This window comes from Microcaecilia unicolor, chromosome 3 (assembly GCF_901765095.1).
Source record: "Microcaecilia unicolor chromosome 3, aMicUni1.1, whole genome shotgun sequence".
Lineage (NCBI taxonomy): Eukaryota > Metazoa > Chordata > Amphibia > Gymnophiona > Siphonopidae > Microcaecilia > Microcaecilia unicolor.
The window spans coordinates 246,327,009-246,342,310 of record NC_044033.1 but is presented as its reverse complement, the minus strand read 5'-3'; the positions used below and the strand labels follow the sequence as shown (position 1 = coordinate 246,342,310).

Below are 15,302 nucleotides of genomic sequence, written 5' to 3'. Positions count from 1 at the left end.
CAGTTCCTCACATCTGTCTGTGGTGATCCGATTTCCTGTTTCCTCAGATCCCTGAGGCTCAGTCTTGAATTCCTCTTGCTCAAATCGGATTAAAATGTCAGGCTTGACATTGTGGGAACCTATTATAGGAAAATGACAGCAAAATATGTTTCTTTTAAACGTTACCACAGAATTATTCACAGGCACCTCCAAGGGTACTGCTGTATTGATCATCAACAGAAATGTATTCTAGAAATACCCCGATATTTTCATACTGTGGTGAGCAACTCCTTTCTCAACAGCTACAAACAGATGTGTTATACACACTAATACTGCATAAATATAATGGAAATGTCTGTCTTCACGAGTTTTGATTTTTTTACACAGTTTTCCATCTAGTGTCTATATAAATCAGATTCTGTTGGGACTTCCGGTGGAGCTGCGAGCCAAGATGGCCGCTGTAATGTGAGCTCCTGCAGGCAACGACCGGGGATCCTATCGATTACGACAGCTCCAACCCCCAGAACAAGACGGAGTGGACGGGTTATTGTGGAGGAGTGTCCCAGGCACATAATTGAGAACCGCGAAGCCGCTTGGCAAAGACGGCGCGGTGAAAATCGGCAATCGCGCGTCTGACCGCAACCGCGTGGAGTCGGGGCCGGAGGCGGCCAGCAGGGAGCGGAACTACGGGCCCGATGCTGGCGAGAGACCTGGAGGCTTAAAAAAACAAAAGGGCCTCGCTGGTGTGCTCTGGAACGGGCGATTGAGAGTGCAGGTAGGAGCAGCCAGATGCGGGTGCGGCGGAGGACGGATAAGAGTGTGGGGCACGAGGAGCAGAGGACAAGGTAACGTGCTATCTGGAGAAAATGGCGGAGAGCTAATGGGCAGAGAAGCACGGGGAAACAAGAGCAAGGAACACAGCACCAGTCACTGTAAATGAAAATGTGCCAATTGAATAATAAAGAGAAAGAGGAATACTTAGCATAGAGACAAAGACTAATAAAACAGTATCCAGCACATAATAAAAAGCCGAGTCAACCCACTGCAGCTGAGAAACTGGGACAAAGAATAGTATTAAATCAGTCGAATAGACTACAGCTGCCCCTTGTATTATTGTATGGCGACCAGAAGCTCCAGGAAAGAGCCGGAGAAGAATAAGAGTGGGGGTACAAAGATGGCTGACAAAAATTCCCCACCGTCACCATCAGTGAGTTCCGTTTGGGCCACGGAAATTGTCACGGAGGTAAAAATGGCGGTAGAGGAAACCATGAACAACAAATTACAGCAAATAATTGACAAGCTTGAAGGAATGGATCAAAGAATCACCACGTTTACTAACGAGTTCCAGGAGGTTCAACAGCGACTGGGGGAGGTGGAAACCTCCTCGCAGGAGGCCTCGAAATCCATCGAGCATCTACAAGCAATGGTGACAACCTTGGAAGATAAAGTGGATGACTTGGAGAATCGATCTCGAAGGAATAATCTTCGGCTGGTAGGCATACCAGAATCAATACCAGAGGTGGAACTGAGAGGTTTTTTGGAGCCATGGCTCACCAAGATTTTGACTAACCAAAGTACCGCGGGACCAATCAAGATAGAACGAGCACACCGTTTGGGTCCAAGAAAAGAGTCTAACACAAGGCCAAGAGTGGTCATATTGCGAATGCTACACTATCAACATAAGATAGATGTGTTAATAGCTTTTCGGAAAGGAGAGAAGCTGAAGGTGGACGGACATAAGATACTGTGCTTTCAGGACTATTCTACCAAAGTTTCCCTCCAGCGCAAGCAATACTCGCAAATTTGTGGGCGACTACATAAAATGCAGATAAGGTTCAGTTTATTGTATCCAGCAAAATTGAGAATCCAGCACAATGGTTCAGTCAGATTTTGTGATACGGTGGAAGCCGCCCAAGCATTTGTGGACCGGCTGGAGGATGAAAGGCCGAGAACATCGAGCACAACCTGAATAGTGCGTTGGATAATAAAAGAGAGACTGGTACTACAGTAAGAGGAGGAGCAGAAGTGGTGAGGAGTCCAGAGACTATTTGATGCAGAGTTATAAAGTTTTGAAGTTGTTGATATTGTTTGTAAAGTCAATAAGGTAAAATGAGGGGGAAGGGGTTAAATAACATATAAGCAAGGTTGGTCTAGATGGGATCCCGGGTCGGAAGCACGGAAGTAGAGCACTATAGGTGCTAATAAGAGTATGGGGAAGTTGGGTAGTAGGGGGGAGGATGGGAGAGGGAGGGGGGGAGGGATAATGAGGAGCAAGAACTTCATGGTTACAGAGGAACAGGGGAATACAGGCAACACAGTAGGTGACACACGAGGAGAGCACCCATGTGGAAACAGGATCAACTACAGGGGGGGGGGGGGTATAGGCTGGGATGCCCTCCCCGTTCAGTCAGAGAAGGAATCAAGGTAATATTACAGCTAACTTACGATAACACTTAATGGCCCTTAAAGTAGTGACATGGAATGTAGGAGGTATTTCTTCGCCGATAAAAAGGCAGAAGATACTCCAAGCACTCCACAAGCAAAAGGTGCAAATAGCATTACTTCAAGAAACGCATTTAAGTGCCAAAGAACATGAGAAACTATGCCGTTGGTGGGTGGGCTCATATTATGAATCCCCAGCGCAGGCAAAAAAAGCGGGAGTCATAATTCTAATCAAGAAAGGGGTGCAAATTACTACACACAAAGTAATTGCTGAAGATGCGGGAAGATTTGTAATAGTACATTTAACTGTAGAACGTCAACCAGTAGTTGTATGTAATGTGTATGCTCCTAACACGTATAACAAAGCTTTCTATAAACAACTTTTACACCATTTAATAAGTTTTGAAGGAACACCCATACTAGTTGGGGGAGATTTCAATGCAGTAGTGGATCCCACACTGGATAGATCACAGGGGGGAAGAAGAGGAGCAGGAACGGAATCAAGAGGACTGGATGTGTTAAGTGAGGTCCTGGACCTGGTGGATGTGTGGCGAACATTGCATCCCGTAGAGCGTGATTATACTCATTTGTCTCGCGCACATGCCACCATGTCGAGGATTGATTATATATTTATATCTCGTTCACTATTTACTAAAATATGTAGTGCAGAAATAGGCCCCATTAAAATATCAGATCATGCAATGGTAATGACCGTATGGGAGCCTTTGGAGAGAGAGGTTAGACAGTTCCAGTGGAGGTTCCCTATTCGGTTATACAAAGATCAGGGATTCCGAGATTTTATAATTAAAAAGTATAAGCAGTTCCAAGACACCAATCAGGCACATACGACAACTCCTATACTTTATTGGGATACGGCAAAGGCAGTACTTAGGGGAGAGATAATCGCATATACTAGCCATCAAAAAAAGGCAAGGGAGAAGGAACAGATTTGGCTAGAGAAGGAAATAACACGGGTACGGCGGGAATATGGACGCCAACATACTGTCACATTAAAAGCCCAACTTTTAGAACTGCAGCAAACCCTGAATGAGAGACTTCATAGTAAGGCCCAACACAACTATGGTTCTTATAGATATCAATTATATAAATATGCTAACAGAGGGGGAAAGATGTTGGCTAGGTTAGCAAAACCCAGGCAAGGCCCCCATAAAATAAACGCACTATATTCGTCAAATGGAATTTTAGAAAATAAAGATGCCCAAATAAACAGAATTTTGCAAGATTACTACAGGCAGCTGTACGATGTCCCAGACCCACCTCCGATGGATAGCGAAATGTATCTGGAGGGACAAAATCTTCCGAGAATAGATATAGAGAGCCAAGATAGGTTAAATGCCCCCATAACGGAAGATGAAGTATCATGGGCCATACAGCAGGGACCTTTGGGGAAAGCCCCGGGACCAGATGGGTATAGAGGAGAATTCTATAAAATGGTGAGGGATGAAGTAGTGGTACCCATCACATTAATGTTTAATGCCATAGTGCAAGAAAAACAAATGCCCATCTCCTTGAGGACAGCTCAGATCATTGTGCTCCCAAAACCTGGACGGGACACACAGAAACCAGAATCTTATAGGCCAATTTCGCTACTCAATTATGAGGCTAAATTATTTGCCAAGGTTTTAGCAAATCGATTATCGCGAATTCTGCCAGATATCATTGAAGACTCACAGGTGGGATTTGTACAGGGTCGAAATATTACAAAAAATGTGAGAAAGATATTGGTAACATTGGAGGCGGTAGCGGAGCGGGCCACGCCGTCGGTGCTGGTCAGCTTCGATGCCGAAAAGGCATTCGACAGGGTAGTATGGGACTTTTTGTTTGGAACATTAGATGCGTATGGAATAACAGGGTTTTTTCAGGAGGCAATTAGAGCATTATACTATCTTCCACAAGCCCAGGTGTGGGCGAATGGAATATTGTCCCCTCCCTTTCCCATTTGTCGGGGAACAAGGCAGGGATGCCCACTGTCACCTCTACTATTTGTATTAACATTAGACCCATTGATTAGAAATATTCAACAAACACCCGATGTACAGGGAGTTAGGATGGGCACGGAAACTTTTAAAATAGCAGCATTTGCTGATGACTTATTAGCACATGTGACTCAGCCAGAGGAATCATTACCAGCTCTCATTGAGTGTATGGCAGAGTACGGTGACTTTTCAGGTTTTAAGCTAAATCTAGAGAAGTCTGAAGCGATGCAGAGGGAGGGAGCCCACGTTAGAGAATGGCAAGGACAATTACCGTTAAAATGGGCGGAGGAATCGTTCAGATATCTGGGAGTGCGCTTGACTATGGATACTACTAATCTATATAAAATCAATATAGAAAAGTTGTTACAGGACACCAGCAGATCTCTCGAGAGATGGAACCATCTGCCCCTGTCCTTAATAGGCAGAATCAATATGTTTAAAATAATTATATTCCCAAGGTGGCTCTACATATTGCAGGTATTGCCAATACATATACTGGGTAAAGACATCAGAAAGTTAAATAGAATAATTCGAAAGTTCCTGTGGGGGGGGAAGAAATCAAAAGTTCGTTTTGAATATCTGTATGATGGCTGGATGCAGGGGGGAGTGGGATTACCCTGTATAAAACGATACAATCAAGCATGCCTGTTGCGACATCTTAGGGATTGGCTGCTCAATACAAACCAGTATACGCCGACTAGATGGGAGGGAACACTATTTGAGCCCTGGCACTTGAATTTTATATTGCAGGCCAAAACAAAAAATTTACCATTAAACTTTCGGAAAAGCATATTGCTACGGCCAATGAGAAGCATTTGGCGATCGCTCATGCAGATGTGGAGGCAAAACCCCAACGTTAGCGATCAGCTTCCACTAAAAGGAAATGGGGACTTTCCACCGGGAATGGAGAAAGGTATATTTGATAGGTGGTCGAGGGCGGGGATTACCTTGCTCGAACACCTAGTTAATGAGGAGGGAGGGTTGTATAGCTTCCAGGATCTGCAGCAGAGATTGTCCTTAGCCAACCAGGATCATTACTCATATAAACAACTACATCATTACTGGTGCAGTATGGACCAAGAAGCAATAGGCACGAAGCTTGGTTGCAGGCTTCGTGAATTTTTAAAGGGAGATGCGCACGGGCAGGTATCAATATCGAGTTTACATAGAACTTTAGTATCACTAAGTCCCCCCCGTACCTACGAGATACTTAAAGAGGCATGGAGCAAGGATCTGGGATACGAATTGAAAGGAATAAATTTTGCAAAATTGATAAAAGATATACCAAAACAAGTAGGTGGGGCAGAGTTACAGGAGAGTCAATATAGGGTAATACACAGGGGATACATAACACAAAATCAAGCAGCAAGAGCGGGTTGGATAGGCGAAGCTCAATGCTCCAAGTGTAATAGAGAAAGTAATACCTTTTTGCATGCATTCTGGAAATGTACTAGAATAAAATTATTTTGGAGAGCGATACAGAACTATATTGAACATCTCATAGGGCAAAGATTACTCCCCTCTTGGAGAGGAGTGTTGTTGAACAAAAGGGATGCATATGGGATATCAAACAGACATATAGAGCTATTTTTATGCAAGGCATATGCAGTGGGGAAAAAATGCATACTTAAACACTGGGTGCAAGAAGATCCACCCTCCTTTTGGTACTGGAGAAATAGGATGCATGAATTAATGCTTTGGGAGGCTAGGACGGCTTATGGTAATCCAAAGAAAAGAAAGGAGTTTATTAATATATGGAGTAAGTATTTGCAAAACATATCCCACAAAGCACGAAGTGCGGTGCTAAATAGACTTGGAACGCCTTAGCAAATGGGGTGTTCAGGAGATAAGCACTTCAGGTTGTAAATGGGTATAGTCCTGTAATAGATATTGGAAAAGACTAGACGCTATGAAGTACAAAGATTATTGTGAAGATGTTAACCGGGGGGGGGGGGGGGGAGGGGGGGGGGGGAGAAAATGATGATAGAAAATATTGATGATGCAGTTATGATGTATGTATGCAACAGTGACCTGTTCTTAGGTTAATGAAATGTTTGACTTTATGGATTATGTTTACAATGTGTATTGTCATCAATAAAAACCGTTGAAATATAAATCAGATTCTGTTGGACAACGACAATTGGAAAACTGGTAAATCATTCTGAGGTAGATATTCAGCTCGAGGCAGTCAGGAGTTTTAGCTGCTTACAACCCACAGGCTGAATTAACCCCAGATAATTAACACCAGGCCATGTCCAGACACCAGGATTGAATATACAGGTAAGTGTGGTTAATAGGACAGTGCCCGGTAATCTCAGCACGTAAAGTTAGGACAGCAAAGGGGATATTCAGTGACACTATCCAGTTAAGGGCCACCGAATATCTGGGAATGACCAGCTCAGCGTGGTTTAACTGGGCAGGAGCCTCTCCTGCCCAGTTAATAAACCCTTTTTAAAATTGGGCCTTAAGATTCTGTAAGACAGAGTAGGAGAGGTCTTCAGCCCCAGTTTTTTTTCCCTCTAAATCCCTATGCATCTCCTTCCTTGTCCCTCCCCTCCATCCATGTCTACCATTTTTCCTCTCTTCCCTCCCCTCCACATGCATCTCTTTCCTCTTTCTTTCTCTCCATCCATATCTAGCATTTCTCCTCTCTTCCCTCCCTCCATTCATGTTCAGCATTTTTCTCCTCCCCCTCCCCTCCATGTCCACCATTTCTCCTCTCTCCTCCCCCTGCTCTTCATCCATGTGCAGCACTTCTCCTGTCTCCTCTTCCCTCCCCTTCAACTATTCTCGTTTGTTCTACAATTAGCCCTTCCCACAATAAATGTTAAGTCCTTAATCTCTTATTGATCTGTCTTGATTAGATTCTAAGCTTTGTCTCCTACATGCCTGTGTACAATGCTGTGTACGTCTAATAGCGTTATAGAAATGATAAGTAGTACTACTAGTAGTATTAACGCTGCTGTTCAATCACACACCCCGGCAGTACCTGCTTTACAGAGAGGAAAATGGCTTCTTATCCCACCAGTTCTGAATTCCTAAATAATCCCAGCTGGCTTTAGTAAGAGGTGCAGGAGGAATTTTATACTTACTCGTTACAGGAGGGTGAGTCTGTTCAGATGTCTCTGATTTAGGAGGATCCATCAAGGGGAGCTCTTCCTCTTGTTTAACACCGAGTGAGATCACAGACGTTATAATCGGAAGGCCTGTTAAGAGAAAACACACTAGAAGGATTCACCAAGGATATGATAATACTAAACTAGGAAATGGACTTTAAGTCTCCAAATGTCTGAAGACGTTGATCTGAAAATTCAGAGCCCTTAATCCAAAACATCTACTTACTCTTCATGGGATCATCTGGGTTTTCTTTTCCCTCCCACTCAAAGTGTTGCATTAAACATTTTTCATCTTCCCTTTCTATCTTGAATATAACATCAGGATTAACAATTGAATAACCTGTAAATAAGTAGGAAAATGGAATTTTAATTTATATGTAGAAGCCCTGGGAAGGTTCCATCTGTTTCCTGTTGTGAACAAGCAGTGCACGAAAGTGTGTGTGTGTACATAGGACTAAGTTCTGTATATGGTGACAAAAAAATGATGCTGATAAAAACTAGAGCTAATCCCTATTCTAATAACGGTTCTCAGAGTTAGGCGTTGTTTATAGAATAGTGTTTTGCGCCGAGATCCGCAACCAATTTTGAGCGTGAGGATTCACACCCACTGAAACCTGGTTTATATTCTTACATAGAAGTTGTAGTTCTCAGCAAGAGGGGTCAAATTTTTGTAATACGGAAAAGGGAGACAGACTGCAGCTGGTCTTGCATGAAGCCTCCAGTTTAAGGTAAACATTTTTTCTTACAGCACAGAGCAGCATCTTTTGCATCAGAAGCCAGGTCTCAATTTCAGGTGCCCATGGGACCTGGTACCTGGGATTTTTCCAGCTCTGATAAAATAACAGCATCCATTCCATTAATGTGCCTGTGGTAGATGATAAAAATAGATGAGGATGTCATGAATCTCCTTGATGACCTTGTACAGCTCCTTCTGCCATTATCCCAGAATGTCCCATTCCACTTCCAAGAAATAAGCAGAAACATCCTTGAACAAGGCCTAGAAAAGCAGACAGGACACCGTCAGTCACAGTTTCATTATAATGTTTATCTTGTTGGGTAGACTGGATGGACCGTGTAGGTCTTTATCTGCCATCATCTACTATGTTACTATGTTTCTGTAACAGACTTTGTTATATGACCTCAGTCTGTAAGATCAGAGCTCCAGTACATTACAGTATGAAGTATGTGGTACGAGTTCTGTCCCCTTAAATCTCCATTATTTTGAACAGACTTCCTGGTCCTTCCACTGGAAATCTCTCATGTTGACTGATGTAGCAGTTGGAAGGAGGAGGCAGCAACAACTAAAGAGGTGGGAGATAAAGAGGCTGGTGGGTTAGTGTAAGAAGGTTGGAGAAAGAACAGGAGATGATATGACATCACAAAGCTGAAACTGGTTTCCCCCAGTAGCCACCATATTGGTACACCCAAAACAAAGTAAACAAACTATCAGCTGCTGTATCCACATTGTCATTGTAAATTGTTATTTTATCTCAGTTATATTTAGCAACAGGACGGTGTGCGCAGCATATGTACACAGAGGAACTGTCACAATGAAATAAGCTTTCATCAGTAGTTAGAGTAGTAATTTGTCTTAAATCGCTATCACTGGGTCATTTTGAGGAGTTGTATTGGTGCTGAGATTTTTTCACCTAGTAAAGGGCCACCAAAACAGACATCACGTTATGAGAATCAGGTGCTCAACATTCAGAGATTTTTATTTCTAAGTACAAAGATTTTTTAAAACTTTAGTTAGGGGGTGATGGCTTAACTGAGGCAATGGTGTGAGGTGGAGCTGCCCTCTGCTGCTGTTAGCTTGCAGAGGGAGGAGCCTTCCTGTGAGGGAGAGTCGGTGCTGACTCCAACAGGCACCCTATTGGACACCCACAGATATCGAGTGTCCTGTTGCCTTGAAAAGAGTTGCGCCACAGGGGTGAGGCCGCAGGGTGTGGCAAAAGAGGTATGCCCTAAGGTGCACACCCTGCCCCTTGGGAGTTTTGACTCTATACTATAATTCTCAAAGGGGAAGCGTAAAGTGAAGCCGAATACATCGACTCCAAGTGTCCCGGGTCCTATGTATACATAAGACACTTAGCTTAACGGGCTGATGCACTCCTCTGTAACTGGTGTGCCTGTGCGCCCCGACAGGTGCCTGTTTCGCAACACTTCGTCAAAGGGTACTCTCACACCGTTTAGCTATTGTTTCATTGTAGCTGATACAGCGATCAGCTACGATGAGACACATAATAGCTAAACGGTGTGAGAGTTGAGAGTCCCCTTTGACGAAGTGTTGTGAAACAGGCACCTGTCGGGGCACACAGGCACACCAGTTACAGAGGAGCGCATCAGCCCGTTAAGCTAAGTGTCTTATGTATACAATACAGTACAATAACTTTATTGTAGATAGAGTAAAACATAGGATGGCGAAGGTATGAGTCAATGATTAGATCTTGATGCACGAGCATAGATTCACCACGGGAGTGATGTGAATGGTAGCCGTGTTTAATGATATGAGACTCTACCTCATTTATGATTTGTAAGTGTTTCTGAAAACATTCTCCTATATATTTTGTTAGTTGTAATAGGAGTGGAGGAGAAAATAAAAACCATATATATTTTATGACAAGTATTTCTAAGATAAGCAGCATAAAATCTATTTTACTGTTTTGGGATATTGCCAGGTATTTGTAACCTGGATTAGGTACTGCTGGAAAACAGGATACTGGGCATGATGGACCTTCAGTCTGTCCCAGTCTGGCAGCATTCATGTGCATTTCCCCCTCTCCCTTCCCTTCCATCCATCCATATGCATTTTCCCCTCTGCCTTCTCTTCTACACATACTTTCCTTCTATCCATGTGCAGAATTGTCCCCTACCCCATTCCCTTCCTTCCATGTGCATTTCCTCTCACCTCTTTCTTTTCCTTCATGTGGATCCCCCACTTCACTTCCCTTCCATCCATATGCAGAATCTTCCCCTCTCTCTTCCATCCATGTGCAGTTTCTCGTCCTCCCCTGTTCCCCCCCTAGGGACATGCCTTCCTACCATCCACTGCCCCCCTGGTCCTCACAGGCCTACAGATTTGCAGCATTGGCAGGTAGGGTCAGCAGTCTTGCTCTCTCCAGCTGGCCTGAAGCTTTCCCTCTGCCGCCTCATTCCTTCCCACGTGGCAACAGAGGGAAGGACCCTGGGGCTGGCTTAAACAGCTTTGATCTTTTGTTCAGCTAAGCAGAATATTGTTTTAATAAACATAAACTAGACCTACTGCTTTACTCAACACAGACAAATAAGGAGAGAGAAGAGAAAGCTGGAAAAGCTGCACAGAAATATTTTCCTTTTAGTGCTGGAACCCTGGGTACAAGAGGTAATTTCTTACCTGATCAGGAACCAGGGCAGACATTTCCCTGCTGTTTCCCCTCTGAATTCTGCAGCTGCTGGGATGGATTCAGGCTGCAGATTTCCCTTTTCCTGCAAAGACAAATAAAACAGTAGGAGGTTGAGCTGATTCCAGGTCTCAGATAAATTCTTTCTGCAGATCTGAGACTGGGTCTTCCAGGGATTTCCAGACCCCAGAGACATTAAGTTTTTGCTTTTGTTCTGAGTCTTTTTTCCCCTCTTTGCAGCTCTTGCAGACACTAGACAAAGAAAGAACACAGGAGAACAGACAAAGCATGTTCAGAGCTCCTCCTCCTGGTGTGGTCAAGGAAGTTTGATTAACAGCAGATGGCATGATGTCACAAGGTTGAAGCTACTTCACCCAAGGAGGTTTTCATACTGCCAAATGCAGCCATCTTGGTACACCAAAAACTATGTACTTGATAGGATGACAATCTCTGCCTAGTGACTTCAAGTCTGATAATGGGTCATGCGTGCTTCTTGGGTGAGGTCTTTCTGGGATTTCCTATGTCCCGAGTCCTCAAAGTGCATCTGTGTAGAAAGTAGATAAGAGGCAGTGGGTCCTATACAGGGAGAACACATCAGGGAAGTGATTTAGGATCCAATGCACAGAAGTCCCTGGAAAGAGATGCTTGCTATTTCCAGCTCAGTCAAAATTACTGAGGTGGAAATAGCGAGTGATTCACAAAAGAAATCGCATGCAAATCAGCTGCATGGACTTTTATCATGCAGCTCGGGTATAAAAAATGTAGCTGCTACCTGCATTCCTACCACTATGCACTACGCACATCTTTCGTACATGCATACAGAGGCATAGCCAGGTTTTGAGGTCAGGGGGAGCAGACATTTGTAAAATAGGCGCTGTTTGGTGTCGACTAGGCAGCAGTGCCGATGTCGCTTTGGTGCCATGGCTGTGACCAGCAATGATTTAACACAGACTGCCTCTGCTGTGTCCTGCCTATGAGGAAAACAGAAAGTTACATCAGGTCCAGGAGGCCAGACACAGCAGATGTCCCAGGACAGGTGGGAGCAGGCAGCCTGTCTTCTTAACTAGAAGTACAAATATTTCAAATTGTGACCATCACTTCAGGGATAGCAAACACACTCCTTCCACTGCTAGATACTTTTTTTTTTTTTTTTAATCAGATGGGCTTTTGTTTGTATGGTGACTCTACAGGATGTGGAGACCACTAGTACTGAGCATTTTACTTTGGGTGACAAGGGCCGCCAAAGGCAGCCCTTGCCCCAAAGCCTACTTTCAAATAGGGCCAGATACTTAGTGAAATAACACTAAATCCTGCAAGATGACACTCAAAACCTATACTGAAAACTAATACACCATAACAACCCTAACCCACTATGAAAACAGAGTGATATAAATATTATACTGGGCCTGGCTTACAGCACCAATATACCGGCTACTGGGAAACTGGAACAAGCTAGACCTTTCCTACACAGACACTATATGCTAGCACAGGGGAGGGCAGCCTCAGTCCTCGAGGGCAGCAAGCCAGTCGAATTGTCAGGATTTCTCCAATGAATATGCATGAGATCTGTTAGCATGCACTGACTCCACTGTATACAAATAGATCTCATGCATATTCATTGGAGAAATCCTGAAAATCTGACTGGGTTGTGGCCCTCGAGGACTGAGGCTGTCCACTCCTGTGATAGCAGAATCCTTCACCTCAGAATATGGACAGCCTCTCTCACCTGGTACAAAATAGGGGACCACAAAAAACCTGCAGAAAAAAAAACTGAAATGGATACCCTCAAGAAAGCCAGACTCTTTAAGCAGGGCAATATTGGTCAGAGAGAAGCAGAAATTAATTTTTTCCTATACTTTATAAAATAAAAATAGAAAAAAATGTACATTTAACAAAGCAGGCATATCTCAGTCCTTAAAAGTATTAAATAAAAACATTTTTTTCTACCTTTGTAGTCTGGGAATTTTAATTTTCTAATTAAGCTGGTTTCCATCTCTTTTCCATGAGTCAATCTTCTCCTGAATTCTTTTCCAAGTTGATCTTTCCATTTCTTCTCTCTCTTGTCTTCTACCTTTCCTTCTGTCTGGTACTGATCTTTTGTTTTGTTTTATTTCCCCCCCCCACACACACACACACCCACCCACCCACACTCTCTCACTTTTCTGTTCTCTGTGATTATATCCACCCATTTGATTTTACTCTCATTCTCTCACCTTCTAGTCCTTAGTCTCCTTTTCACAGATTTGTCTCATCTATCAACTGGCTTTTCCCCATCTCCCTCATTCCCTCTCCAGCACTTCCTTTGCCCCTCTGTATCTTTCATTCCTCAGTCTCCTACTCCCGTCATCTTTCACCCACTTCCTTACTCCCCCATTCCTAACCCCTGTAGTCACCCTCTTAGCGCTCATGTACTCGCCACTGCCTCTTATTCTCTCATCAGCCCCAGCTCCATCCCTGTCTCTCCTTCCTTCCCCTTGTCTCCAGGCCATGCTTCCATCTGTTACTCTATACCCTATGTCCACCCTCACTTAACCCTTTAGAGACCAATCCCTGCATACGCGTAACTATAAAATGATCTGGCTACCAATGTTTTTAGTAGGTTGCCAAATGGCCATAAGGTTTCAGAGTTACATGTTTTTAGTTTATCTCCTCTCTCTCTCTCCATCTGCCATGCAGGACTCCTCCCTCTCTTTTTTTTTCTCTACTGCCCCATCTGCCATTCAGGACCCTCTCTCTCTCCCCCATCTGCCATGCAGGACCCCCCTCTCTCAGCCATCCAGGATCTCTTCTGTGACTCTCTCTCTCTCACATCCCCCTCCAACATCACTCCATTGTCTCTTTCACCCTCTCACCATCCAACATCACTTCTCTCTCTTCCCCATTACATTGCTCTTCTGTCTCATCTCCCAGCATTCAGCTTTACTCTGTCTTTTTCTCCAACTCCTCTCTATCCAGCTTTGCCTGTTTCTCCTCCAGTACTCCTGTTTCTCTTTTTTTCCCCTGTTTTTATTATGCAACATCATCCCATCTCTCTTCTCCTCAACCCATTGGCCCTGGCTCCGGCCCCATCCAGGACCCTCTCTCTCTCTCTCCCTCCATCTACAGGCTGCAGATAGGACCCAAAGTGGTGAACTGGATTAAGGACTGGTTGACGGGCAGACGCTAGAGGGTGGTGGTAAATGGAGTTCGCTCGGAGGAGGGAAAGGTGAGTAGTGGAGTGCCATATGTTTTGACATATGGCAACACTGGCCCTCAGATCATGGAAAGAGAAAAGGTTGGCCCAACCCAACCCCTCCACCATGGTCTTTCATGATGGCATTTGTTCAGTACAGTAGTAAATACATTTTTATTTCTTCTGTGTTGTATCATTTTATACAGGCTGTCACTCGGTAGGTATGGCAATGGAAAGTAATACCAACAAAGTACCTGTAAGCATCAAATCTGAAGTGGCAGACAGTGCGGTTACCATGTGTGCAACAGATGTGAGGCCTTTTTCTATTGTTGAAGGAGATGGATTCAGGAATTTAGCATCAAAGCTCATCTCCATTGGTGCTAAATATGGGAGCGTTGACCTGGACCAAGTCATGCCCTGTGGGTCAACTATGTCTCGTCATCTTGATGGAGTTGTTGAGAAAGAGAAGATCACACTCATCGACAAGCTAACTTTGGTGCCACATTTTGGTGTGACAACTGACCTCTGGACACACAAACAAAGCAACCATAGCTACATAACTGTGACTGTACAGTATATTGATAACTGGCAAACTGAATCGTGCATCTTGGCTACTCGATTACTGGATGAAAATCATACCTCAGAAAATATAAAACTGACAATGAAGTCGATTGTGGACGAGTTTTGTGTTCAACGTCAAGACAATGTGTTCACTACAGACAATGCCAATAATATGAAGGCTGCCTTTCGAGAAGACACGTGGCTTGGATGCTCATGTCATAATCTAAATCTTGTTTTGTCACATGGACTACAACAGCAGACAAGTTCGTATGGCACTGGTTTGCCACCTGTGGTTGCCCAACTTATTGATACTTCGAAAGAACTAGTGACATTGGCAAAAAAGAACAAAAATTAACAATCTGCTAGTAACAACACTTAAACAATGTGTAGTAACATGATGGAACAGTATGCTGTTAACACTGAAATCAGTGGCAACAAATTTTTCAGATCTCCATACTCTGAGTGCTGAGCCAGGTTTTAATAGAAATTTGTTTCATCTGCTGGCTCATATCAATGAAGACTTATTGGCTGATGTCATTCAAGTTTTGGAACCAGGAAGTGGCCACAAAATGCCTCTCTACTGACAAAAGCCCTTCATTGCATTCTGGTGTTACCTACCAAAATAAAGCTTCAAAAACATTTCACTGAAAAGGTT

The 15,302-nt window shown here is 43.8% G+C and overlaps 1 protein-coding gene and 1 long non-coding RNA gene across 2 annotated transcripts in view; both read right to left on the bottom strand.

The window, feature by feature from the left end:
* The window catches only part of LOC115466400 (oocyte zinc finger protein XlCOF22-like), a 206,651-nt gene that overhangs the window by 14,133 nt on the left and 177,216 nt on the right, over nt 1-15,302 (bottom strand). The gene's annotated exons all lie outside the window — the stretch shown is intronic.
* On the bottom strand, nt 102-8,258 carry LOC115466432. The gene is made up of 3 exons (XR_003941549.1): nt 7,761-8,258; nt 7,507-7,624; nt 102-119 (listed from the first exon to the last, which is right to left on the bottom strand). It is a non-coding gene; the product is annotated as an uncharacterized LOC115466432 (long non-coding RNA).